Genomic DNA, 12,073 nt, shown 5'->3' on the forward strand with positions numbered 1-12,073 from the left:
GCATTAGAATAAAAGGGTGCATTAGAATAAAAGAATAAAAGTAGTGACTCAGTAGTAGGAGTTCTCTCTCTCTCTCTCTCTCTCTCTCTCTCTCTCTCTCTCTCTCTCTCTCTCTCATTCTGACTTAGCTACTTGATCCAGCATCTGTTTTCTCACTGCTGCTTCTGAGTTGGTTAATTTTGCTAAAGAACAGTCCAAATATGTGGCTGACTGTTTTAACTATGATGTATACTGTTTGAACCTTACTACTTTCACAAGCCATAAATAAAAGGACTGATAACTAACAAAGGACTTTTTCAACAACTTCTTAAATATCCTGCCATATCCAAGCAATGTGGATTGGGGAGCTGAATTACTTCAAGTTTCTTACTTCTGAAAGGCTGTTTTTGTTTTGTTGCGGTGCGCGGGCCTCTCACTGTTGTGGCCTCTCCCGTTGCGGAGCACAGGCTCCGGACGCGCAGGCTCAGCGGCCATGGCTCACGGGCCCAGCCGCTCTGCGGCATGTGGGGTCTTCCCGGACTGCGGCACGAACCCGTGTTCCCTGCATCGGCAGGCGGACTCTCAACCACTACGCCACCAGGGAAGCCCCTGAAAGGCTGTTTTGAAGAAAGAGATTTGACCTTAAGATTCAGGCTGATAGTGACACCAGAATTATCTCTCAAAGAAGAGGAGGAGAAGAATGCAGGAGAACAGCAGGTACTGGCCAGAAAAGGACATTTGGGGTCTGCTAGAGGGAAAGTTGGGGACAGTGAGATCACGCATAATAACCAGCTCCTTATTTCAGTCTTCAATTGTGTCCTGCTAAGTGCTACCCCACCCTCCTTTTGCTCATTTTAGCTTGGTGTTTGTGTGGTGGTCCTAAGAAAACAATCTTTTGAAAGTTTGCTTACCCATCATTTCCTGCAGCTAAAATTTTCCTTTTGTTTGGGCCTTCCCATAAACTCTGTATGCTCTCTAAATTCACATACTCATTTATTTTTCTGTTTCTTAGAACTTTCAACCTTGAGCTGTCATTGCTCAGGTATAAGTATCATTTCTTTATGAGACTTTATTTCTTTGAGATCGGTGATCATAGTTTATATGTCTACATCCCTCAAGGTGTCTGTTGTGTTGCCTTGTGCAAGATAGATATTAAAAAGGGTTTGAAAGAATAAAGTTAATACAATAAATGTTTATCCATGGTTCTTTACTTTCTGATCATCAGTAAAAGACAATATATCTACCTAAGCAATTAGATTGTTTTCTATATCAAAAATCATTATACTTTAATAAAGGTGCTTTGTTTAGGTTGTGGCTCCACTTTGGACTAAAGAACTTTTAAGACGTCAGATATGGCTATAAGTGAATACAATTTTTAACAAGGTTAAAATTTAATTGAAACAAAGGATTCCTTCACTAAAAGAACTCTGAAAATGCATGAGATTCTTTAACTGATAGAATTAAACTATTTCTAACTGGGAATTACTTCTCAGGTTTTCTCTACTTAGCTGGTATCTGAAATAATCGATATGTACCTGTCTACACAGTGGTCCTCTGGGCAATTATTATCCAAAGAGACAGAAATGTATCCCTGCCTCCAACATACCTACCTCTTTCCTTTCCTCCTTGCTTCCTTTTTGACACACTTTTTGCTTATTATCTCTAATCCCTTCATGTATCTCAAACTTGTCATTGGGGTGTATGGGGGACACATTGCTATTTAGGAATAAATTGATTATGGACCTTTATTCTGAGTGTTATAATTTGAGACTGTACTTCAAAGTTTATTTCTGACCCACAGAGGAGAAGAATGATCAGTAAGTGTCATTTATTTGCTCTGATCCCTCCTGAAAAGTACTGAGATAACTCTTCAAACATCCTTGCTGGTCTCATGGCCCGCACCCTATATACTCCTCCTGAACATGACTGAAGAATTAGGTGTCATTTGTCCATCTGTCATCATTTTGTTCCAGGTAGTATTATCTTTGTTACAGCTGAGGAAAATTTTTGGTAAGTGAGTCTGGATAAATGACTCTCCCAATTTATTCTAGTAGAAAAACTTGGCAAATATATTCTACTTTTTCTTTTTTCCAAATTGATATGAGATTGCTAATAGAAACATTTATGTAAATGATACATATTAGCAGCTGACCTTGAAGAATAAAGCATTTCCCACATACAGACAAGTCTCCACTTGGCACTTTACTGTGATAATGATCCAGAACAGGTGTTAATTCTCAATTTGCAGGTTCATTTTGGATCTGTTAAAGTTTAGAAGTTGAGCATTTCTCTCATGTGATTCCAATTTTTACTATTTTTATCTATATAGTGGGTTGATGTTCTCTTGCTTCCAAAGAACATATGCTCTACAATGGTAATATGATCCATGTCATATTCAGTATTATATAAACAATCTTACTCTTGAAACATTTGCCTACAAGTGCGATATATTCTTAGCTCCCCTCATTTTCCAAGTTCATTTAGATGACAAAGTGTGGATTTCTTCTCAATGCTTTTACTTTTTTCCCCATGTACTTTTATAAAAGTTTGTACATATTTCTTATGTTGCAGTCTCAAGAGCATTTATTTCCAACCACATGGATAGATGTATTGCTACCTATTTGAATCTTTTGCTTTGTTTTCTACAAGGGAGGGAGTAATCCGAAAACAAAGTATAATTAGTCATAAAAGCTTTATCAAAATGGAAGTAAATCATATATTCATGAATACATTGTCGCACTTTGAAATGACCAGCAGTAGGCACTAGTCTTTTTATAAATACAATGATAAACATTTTTTAAGCTGTTTTACAAATCTTTTATTGCTTCAATAAGAGAATGGATGCCAGAATGCTTTTTTTTCCTGAATTTCATTTTATTTATTTTTTATACAGGAGGTTCTTATTTGTTATCTATTTTATACATGTTAGTATATATATGTCAATCCCAATCTCCCAATTCATCCTACCACCACCAGGCCCCCCACCACTTTCCCCCATTGGTACCCATACGTTTGTTCTCTACATCTGTGTCTCTATTTCTGCCCTGCAAACCAGTTCATCTGTACCGTTTTTCTAGGTTCCACATATATGCGTTAATTTACGATATTTGTTTTTCTCTCTCTGACTTACTTCACTCTGTATGACAGTCTCTAGATCCATCCACGTCTCTACAGATGACCCATTTTCGTTCCTTTTTATGGCTGAGTGATATTCCATTGTATATATGTACCACATCTTCTTTATCCATTCATCTGTCGATGGGCATTTAGGTTGCTTCCATGACCTGGCTATTGTAAATAGTGCTGCAATGAACATTGTGGTGCATGTGTATATTTGAATTATGGTTTTCTCTGGGTATATGCCCCAGAATGCTTTTCTTTTTAAAAACTTATCAATTTGAACAACTACTTTGAGTCACTACTTTTATTCTTTGTCTTTGTTTTCCAAGTTTTGTCACCCAAACTTGGCAAACATCATATTCATGTATATGAATATACGTGTATACACACACATTTAAGTTGAAAGCCTCAATTCCTCATTAAACCTTGTGCCCAGGCTCCTGTTAAAAAGAGGTAAAATGGTGAGAAGCTAAAAATCAGGGAAAACATTAGTAAATCTCAATTGACAACTTCCTTGTTATTATGAATTAAAGCAGACATTTTAAGGCAAAATCAATCACCTTGCTAAAGCTTCCACTAAGCTACAGACTCGGATATTTACAAGAAAATAAATAACAAAAAGCCCCGTACACACGTCAATATGGTTTAATGACAAGCTAGCTAAGGAGTTGTGTTTTGTTATTTCAGGTAACTTTCCATTCAGGAATAGTTAATATTTCAATGATTAAAATTTCAGGTGTTTAACTTCAAGCAGGCTCATCGTTACACTGAAGCTGAATTCTTCAGGTTCTTGTCTTTAAATTACTATACAAATCCATCACAGTCACATTCAAGCTATTAATTTAAAAACCATTTAGCATTTGGTACCTAAGTAAATACAATTACTATACTCTACGTCATTCGATTTTATTTTTCTGTGTACGAGCTGTCCTCTTTTGTGAGAATCCAGTCCCAGGTTCCTTATTATTCTGAAGAAATGAAACAGCTTCTGGTAGACAGTAATTTTCTATTTGAGGAGGGGATTCCTGCATAAGAAAATCAGTAATGTATTACGTTTTCAAGCAGTACACATTCTGGGCAGCAGCTTCTTCTATATTAACTCCCGAGTCATCTGGTATCAGTTTATTAAAGTCACAAAAGAGATGTGCAGCTTCTTTTTTTTTTTCTTTTTTTTTTTAAAGAAGATGTTGGGGGTAGGAGTTTATTTATTTATTTATTTTTGCTGTGTTGGGTCTTCGTTTCTGTGCGAGGGCTTTCTCTAGTTGTGGCAAGCGGGGGCCACTCTTCATCGCTGTGCGCGGGCCTCTCACTATCGCGGCCTCTCTTGTTGCGGAGCACAGGCTCCAGACGCGCAGGCTCAGTAGTTGTGGCTCATGGGCCTAGTTGCTCCGCGGCATGTGGGATCCTCCCAGAGCAGGGCTCGACCCCGTGTCCCCTGCATCAGCAGGCAGACTCTCAACCACTGCGCCACCAGGGAAGCCCCTGTGCAGCTTCTTTAAATAAAGATACAGAATGACCAGGTAGCACTTTTGCTCCTCCTGACTGAAGAAGGCATTTGGATCCTGCTTCTCGGGGCCTATCAACATGTGAAGTAATCTTCCACCTGCTAAATGCTCCCTCAACAATGCGCGATTCTTGTCTCTGCTGGATTTTTCCCCTCCATCTCATCGCTGCAAGTGCTACTTTTCGTTGCTGTACATTGATTCCAGTCAAAACATGAAGTATGGAACTGCTTCCCCGTTCTTAGCCTTCTGGCATGAAACGCCCAGCAGTCCTGCAAGCTTCAAGGTAGGAGCAATAAAGCACCCACTTCCCAGCTGCCACTGAGACTAAATACTTCTCGTTTTGATATGGATGCCCTAAAACAGTGTGTGTACAGTTAGGATCAAAGCGCTGCTTCTCAATCACTAATCCACCTAGTTTTTCAATCAGATGACAATAATCAATACGTTCTTGAGGATTCAGAGATGACAGCTGAAATACATACTGTTTTTTTTAAGTCTTCATGAGTCTCCTTTACCGTTATCATCTTTTCTCTAGGGTGTGGAGCCACAGGTGGGTTGGCTAGGGGGAAGGCAATACCTGGAGCTTGAGGCGTAAGGATCAGGGGGCTGTCTTTTATTGGAGTTTCCAGTTCTTCAGAGATCGGGTGTTTGGGGGCTTCAGTCACACATGTGTTCCCAGGATCACAGCGTGTTCAGCAATTTCTGAATCATGTAAAGGCTCCTGGAAAGGAGAATCCTCCAATTCTTTAACGTCAACCTGAAGCTCAGAGTATTGTGTGGGACAACTAGGCCACCACAAATTGCTGGCAAGTCTCGCTCTCTCTTCCCTGGCTGTGGCTTCATCCCAGATGATCTGTTCATTCTGGGAGGGCTCTGTGTTGACATCAGTTTGGCGAGACTGCCTCAGTGCCTTCAGGACTCTAATTTGTCGGCTGTGGGCAGAGCGAGTGCGGTTAGGGTTTGAAGAGGCACTATTACAACCATTTCTTGAGACGGAAGTCCTCTGCCCTTGGGGTTTCACTACTGAAGTTGCAGACATTATCTCCAGCAGCTGCTTTGGAAAGTTCTCTCTCATCTCCAAGGTCTGTGTCAGAGCTCCTTTAGTTATTCCTTCCATTTCCACTTGAATTTACTGATTCTTTATTACTGGTGGTCATATTGTCTATATCATTTTCTTCTATGGGCAAATGGTCTGGCTCGTCATCCTTCATTGTTGAATCAGCTGAGGTTATTACAAAGTCTGCCATCTTGCCCTGCACTGATATCCAAGCTCATTTTGGGACTAAGAGTATGTGGATAAAGAGAAAAAGTTTTTAAAGGAATCTATTTTTCTTTCTTTTTTTTTTTTAATTGAAGTGTAGTGGAGTTACAATGTTGTTGTGTTTCAGTTGTACAGCAAAGTGATTTCAGGTGTACAGCAAAGTGTAATACATATGTAAATAAATAAATATATATATATATATATATATATTCTTACTCAGATTCCTTTCCCTTACAGGTTATTACAAAATATTGAGTATAGTTCCCTGTGCTATACAGTAGGTCCTTGTTGGTTATCTATTTTATATATAGTAGTGTGTGCATGTTAACCCCATACTCCTAATTTATCCCTCCCTCCACTTCTCCTTTGGTAACCATAAGTTTGTTTTCTATGTCTGAGGGTCTATTTCTGTTTTGTAAATAAGTTAATTTGTATCATTTTTTTAGATTCCACATATAAGCTATGTCATATGATATTTTTCTTTGGCTTACTTCACTTAGTATAATAATCTCTAGGTCCATCCATGTTGCTGCAAATGGCATTATTTCATTCTTTTTTATGGCTGAGTAATATTCCATTGTATATATGTACCACATCTTCTTTATCCATTCATCTGTCGATGGACATTTAGGTTGCTTCCATGTTGTGACTATTGTAAATAGTGCTGCAATGAACACTGGGATGCATGTATCTTTTCAAACTATGGTTTTCTCCAGATATATGCCCAGGAGTGAGACTGCTAGATCCTTTAGTAACATGTAAAAGAATGAAATTAGCACATTCTCCAACACACAAAAATAATCTCAAAATGGATTAAAAACCTAAGTGTAAGGCTGGATACTATAAAACTCCTAGAGGAAAACATAGGCAGAACACTAACATAAATTGCAGCAATATCTTTTTGGACCCATCTCCTAAAGTAATGGAAATAAAAACAAAAATAAACAAATGGGACCTAATTAAACTTAAAGGAAACCATAAACAAAATGAAAAGACAACCTACAGAAAATATTTGCAAACAATGTGACTGACAGGGATTAATTTCCAAAATATACAAACAGCTAATACAGCTCAATATCAAAAAAACAAATAACCCAATCAAAAAATGGGCAGAATATCTACATAGATACTTCTCCAAAGAAGATATACAGATGGCCAACAGGCACATGAAAAAATGCTCAACATTGCTACTTATTAGAGAAATGCAAATCAAATCTACAATGAGGTATCACCTCACAAAAAGCCTACAGACAAAAAATGCTGGAGAGATTGTGGAGAAAAGGGAATCCTCCTACAATGTTGGTGGGAATGTAAATTGGTACAGCCATTATGGAGAACAGTATGGAGTTTCCTTAAAAAAAACTTTTAAAAAAAGAGGCTAGTTATCAAGATGAATCATGGAAAACATAATAAAGTTACCTGGTGAATCTTCAAAATGTTGGAAACTGGAACTCTAACTAGAGTTAATGAGAGAATTTTTTGACCCAATCTGAGACAAACTGAAGTGTAAGGATGTTAGTATATTGGAAATACAGCATATTGGAAATGTGATTATCAAGCAGAATAGAATTAGAAGTGATTACTGTATATGACAAAGCCAAGAATATTAACATATAGATATCAAGTCTACAAGTTTACAATGAATATAAGTAAAAAAACAAATGAAATAATTTGATGCAGAAGTGCAATTTAAATATGGTTATTTTAGTTTACAATGAAATATTGGGTACTTGAAATAGTCTCACATATTTTGCTATTTTAAATATTTTTGAATCAAATAAGGGTTTACCATTTAATTAAAAGTATATGAGAAATGGTTTCTGCAAGAGAAACAAAACAAGAAGTAAAGCTATTAAGAGCCTACTGTGTGCCAGATACTCCTTTAGAAATTTTTACATTAATTTTTCTAGTTAATCCTCACAAATAGCCTGACAGGTAAAAATACTGTCATTTCGCAGATAAAGCAATTGAAAATTTGAAAAGTTTGATTAACATAACTGAATGCACACAAGCACTGAGCAGAGGATTCAAACTCATCTCTTTCTTATTCTACCATTTCAAATTCTTTCCAGAGGAATTCCACTGACATCCAGTTGTATAGAAATATATGTGCTTGCTTGTAGGAAGGATCTGAACCTGCATTAAGAAACAGTCTAAAACTATTTCAGTTGGAGCAGCCATGAGGCAGAGATATTAGATTTTTCATAGTTATTAATTACAGTGGGAGGAAGAGCTGCTATGTTAGAGGAGACTGAGTTCAATAAAAGCTGTTCATGGCAGAGAAAGCAGAAATGGTTCGGGAAGAAGCTTGCAGAGACACCATAAGTACTTTTTTCCTCACACATTTGACTCCTAAATAAGAGCTCTCACTGAAATGATAAAGTCGGAAGACCAGGTAAAGCTTAGTGTCTGAGGAACAGGGAGCAGATGCAAAATCCAGTTTTCACATGCTTTCACAATTAAACAATGAAAAAGGTACATTTTGGAAAGATATGTTTGCTCCCTTGTTTTAATTAAAGACAGCAAGTGCAGAAATACCTTGAATTCTGAGATCCCAAGAGAGCCAAAATAGCCTGAAGGCCTTTTCTACCACAAAAGTTAACGATGCTTATAAAAAAATAGGCCAGAACTTCAAACTTATTACAGCATGAGAGTTATGAGGTTAATAGAGAAAAAAGTGTTCAATGATAAGCAGTGAATATCAGAAAATTGATTATAAAACAAAGCTTTCCAAAGGTCCTACCTCAGGGAGTGGGAGGAAGGTATTGACTTAAATAGGGCTAATGTCATGAATTCATCTTCCACCCACTATGCAACTGGCACCTAGTTTAATGGGAGATGATTTTTCCATCCACTTACCTATCTCATGGATAAGCAAAAAATTATTTGGAGAACATGTTTTAGAATTAGAACATTTGTGAAATTTCATTTATGATAAATTTGGAATTCTCTAGTAATGTTAAAGATGTTCATCTGCTTGAACAAGAATTTCCATTCCTAGTTATATGTACTACAGGGAAACTCATGCACATATGCATGAGGAAAAATATACCTGATAGTGAACAACAGAAAACAACTTAAATGACCATCAGCAGGACAGTGGGTATTTATATGGTGGAATACCTTATAGCAGGTAAAATGAATGAGCTAAGCCATTTCTAACAAAATAGTTGAATCTGAAAAAAAGTTAGTGAAAAAATTAAGTGGTGATATATATTAGAAAATGTTAAATGTGCAAAATGATATTCTACATTATTTATAGATATGTTTTGTAAAAATTATATATTTATAATTTACATTATTTGTAATGTATAATTTACCTCACTTGTAGATATATATATTATATATATATATAATATTATATATGAACACAGGTTTCCTTGAGGAGTGAATTTACCTCTGGATGAGGCATATATAGAATTAAGGAAGCTATAAAGGGAACACAACTTTGTAAATACTGTGTGTGTGTGTGTGTGTGTGTGTGTGGCATAAGTTGCACTCTTTGAGAAGTAAATTCTGATTCAGAATTTAGTGTTCAGGGTGTGTATTAAGGAGTGTCCTTGGGAGGCTTTTTTACCCCAGAATGAATCAATCATTAGTTATTGGCCACTCCAGAAGGACCTATCTTGCAGAGAGCAAATAAACTGAAGCTGAGGCAATTTGTAGGAAATTGACAGCTAAAGACTCTCAACTAACAGCTCCCCAGGCAGCAGTTGGGTCAATGAATTCTTTTGAAGGGGATCTGGGCACAATTAGATAAAGCAAGTCAAAAGACAAATGAGTAATTAAACTGCAAATAAATATGTGCAAAGAATATGGCTAACAAAGGATTGATATCCTTAGTACTTAAAGATTTCTTGCAGCTCATGAGAAAAAAGTAAATCAAACAATCTATTGGAAAAATGAACAGACTATTCACTTTCTCCATACAGACATATTCCATACATCTCCATACAGACATAAACAGACTATTCACTTTCTCCATACAGACATATTCACATGCACAAAAACAGGCAAATGACTACTCAGTGAATGAAAAGATGATATATCTCTTAAGGTCAAAGAAATACAAATTAAAACCAGAATTAAAAATCTCTGTTTAATAATAGCAAAGATACTTTTTGTTACCAAAGAGATGTGAAATACCTTATATGATCTATTGATAAAAATGACTTAAAATGTATGAGGAAGAATTTAACACTATATATCAGAACTTTTTTAAAACGCTTATTGTTTTTGATCCAGAAATTTCCCTTCCAAAAATACAGCCAAAGTACTGACGTATCTGCACAGAGACTATTTGATCAAATTTTAAAGTATAAACAAACACTGGAAATGAATAACCAAAATCTCTAACACTCTGAAACTTTAAATTATCCTAGAGCCACACAATAGAACAATATGCAATCCTTTAAAAATAATATATCTCTTTTGTTATGTAAAATGAAAACCTGAATATATAGTAAATAATGAGAAGAAAACACTATATAATGCCACTATTTATGTTTTCTCTCTTTATATAAATATTCATTCAACTAACACACACTCATACTCACAGACACACACACACTATGCCTGTTTATATGTAGAATCTCATTGCAAGCACACATTACAAGTAACACTATTTGTTATGGGAAGAAGGGTTAAGAAGCTTCAGGGAGAGAAGACTTACTTTTCAAATGTGTAATGTTCAATTATTTTCCCTATGAATTCATCGTGCATTCAGAATCTCTTGGGTTTTCCAATGATCAACAAATAAATGAAAACAAAACAAAAAGTATGTGAAAGAAATAGACCAGCATCCAAATAATTTTTTTCTTATAGTGGCAAGATTTTTATGTTGTTATTTTTTGCAATGGATATATTATATGAACATATAAGAATGTACTTATGAAAGATGAATCTATTTTTCAAATATAAGGAATTTTACAGTTTGGGGCATTAGAGAGGGAACATCAAGGCTTTGCCTAAGTTTTATGATTTTGTAAATTTTATTTCAAAACATTTTTTATATCACTGTAGGTATTTAGAATTTTTTAAATGCAAATTAATAAATGTTTATAAAATACAGATGCCCCCCAAAAAAGAGAAATGCAAACTTTTCTAAACGTCCACCAAAAGAAAATGACTAAAGAATTAATAGTTTGGTTGATATCATCTTTTGATGTGCATATGTGTTAGTTATACTCATTTTTACATTTTTGGTATATAATCCACCATGAACATTTCCATGTTCTTTATGTTTTTTGCTCATAAAGTAATTAATATTTGAGTTTCTATTTTAATATAATTATATTTTTGTTTTCTATTTTATAAAAAGAAATTATTTTGCCTTTTGCACTAAGCTGCTCATATTTAAGAATATTAAGAATATTCTTAAGAATATATTTTATGTGCCCTTACATATTAAAAATATATTGCATGTGTTCCAAAAGAAGTTACCCCTGCCATTTATTTTTTAATATTTTTATTAAAGTATAGTTGACTTCAATATTATATTAGTTTCAGGTGTACAACATAGTGATTTGATATTTTTATACATTGAAAGATGATCTCCACAATGAGTTTATTTGCCATCATTCACAGCACAAATTTATTACAAATTATTGACTGTATTATCTGTGCTTTGCCTTACATCCATGTGACTTATTCATTTTATAGCTGGATGTTTGTATTTCTTAATCCCCTTCATCTATTTCACCCATCCCCCTAACCCCACCCCTCTAGCACCACAAGTTTTTTCTCTGTAGCTGTGAGGCTGGATCCATTTTATTATGTTTGTTTGTTTTGTTTTTTAGATTCCACATATAAGTGAAATCATATAGTACTTGTCTTTCTCTGTCTGACTTATTTTACTTACCATAATACCCTGTTGGCCCATCCATGTTGTCACAATAGCAAGATTTCATTCTTTTTTATGGCTGAGTAATATTCCATAGTACAGGTATATCACACCTTCTTTATCCATTCATCTCTCAATGTGCACTTAGGTTACTTCCATATCTTGACTGTTGTAAATAATGCCGCAATAAACACTGGAGTGAATATATCTTTTTGAATTAGTGTTTTCATTTTCTTGGGAAAAATACTCAGGAGTGGAATTGCTGGATTGTATGGTAGTTCTATTTTTAATTTTCTGAGGAACCTCCATACTGTTTTCAGTAGTGACTGCACCAGTTTACATTCCCGCCAACAGTGCATGAAGGTT

General features: G+C 35.5%; 1 pseudogene; it reads right to left on the bottom strand.

Moving 5' to 3' along the window:
• Window positions 1–3,995: 3,995 nt before the first annotated feature.
• LOC101283780 (DNA topoisomerase 2-binding protein 1-like) lies at window positions 3,996–11,750 on the bottom strand (annotated as a pseudogene).
• Window positions 11,751–12,073: the final 323 nt, after the last annotated feature.

This window comes from Orcinus orca, chromosome 14, assembly GCF_937001465.1.
Source record: "Orcinus orca chromosome 14, mOrcOrc1.1, whole genome shotgun sequence".
In the NCBI taxonomy this organism is placed as follows: domain Eukaryota; kingdom Metazoa; phylum Chordata; class Mammalia; order Artiodactyla; family Delphinidae; genus Orcinus; species Orcinus orca.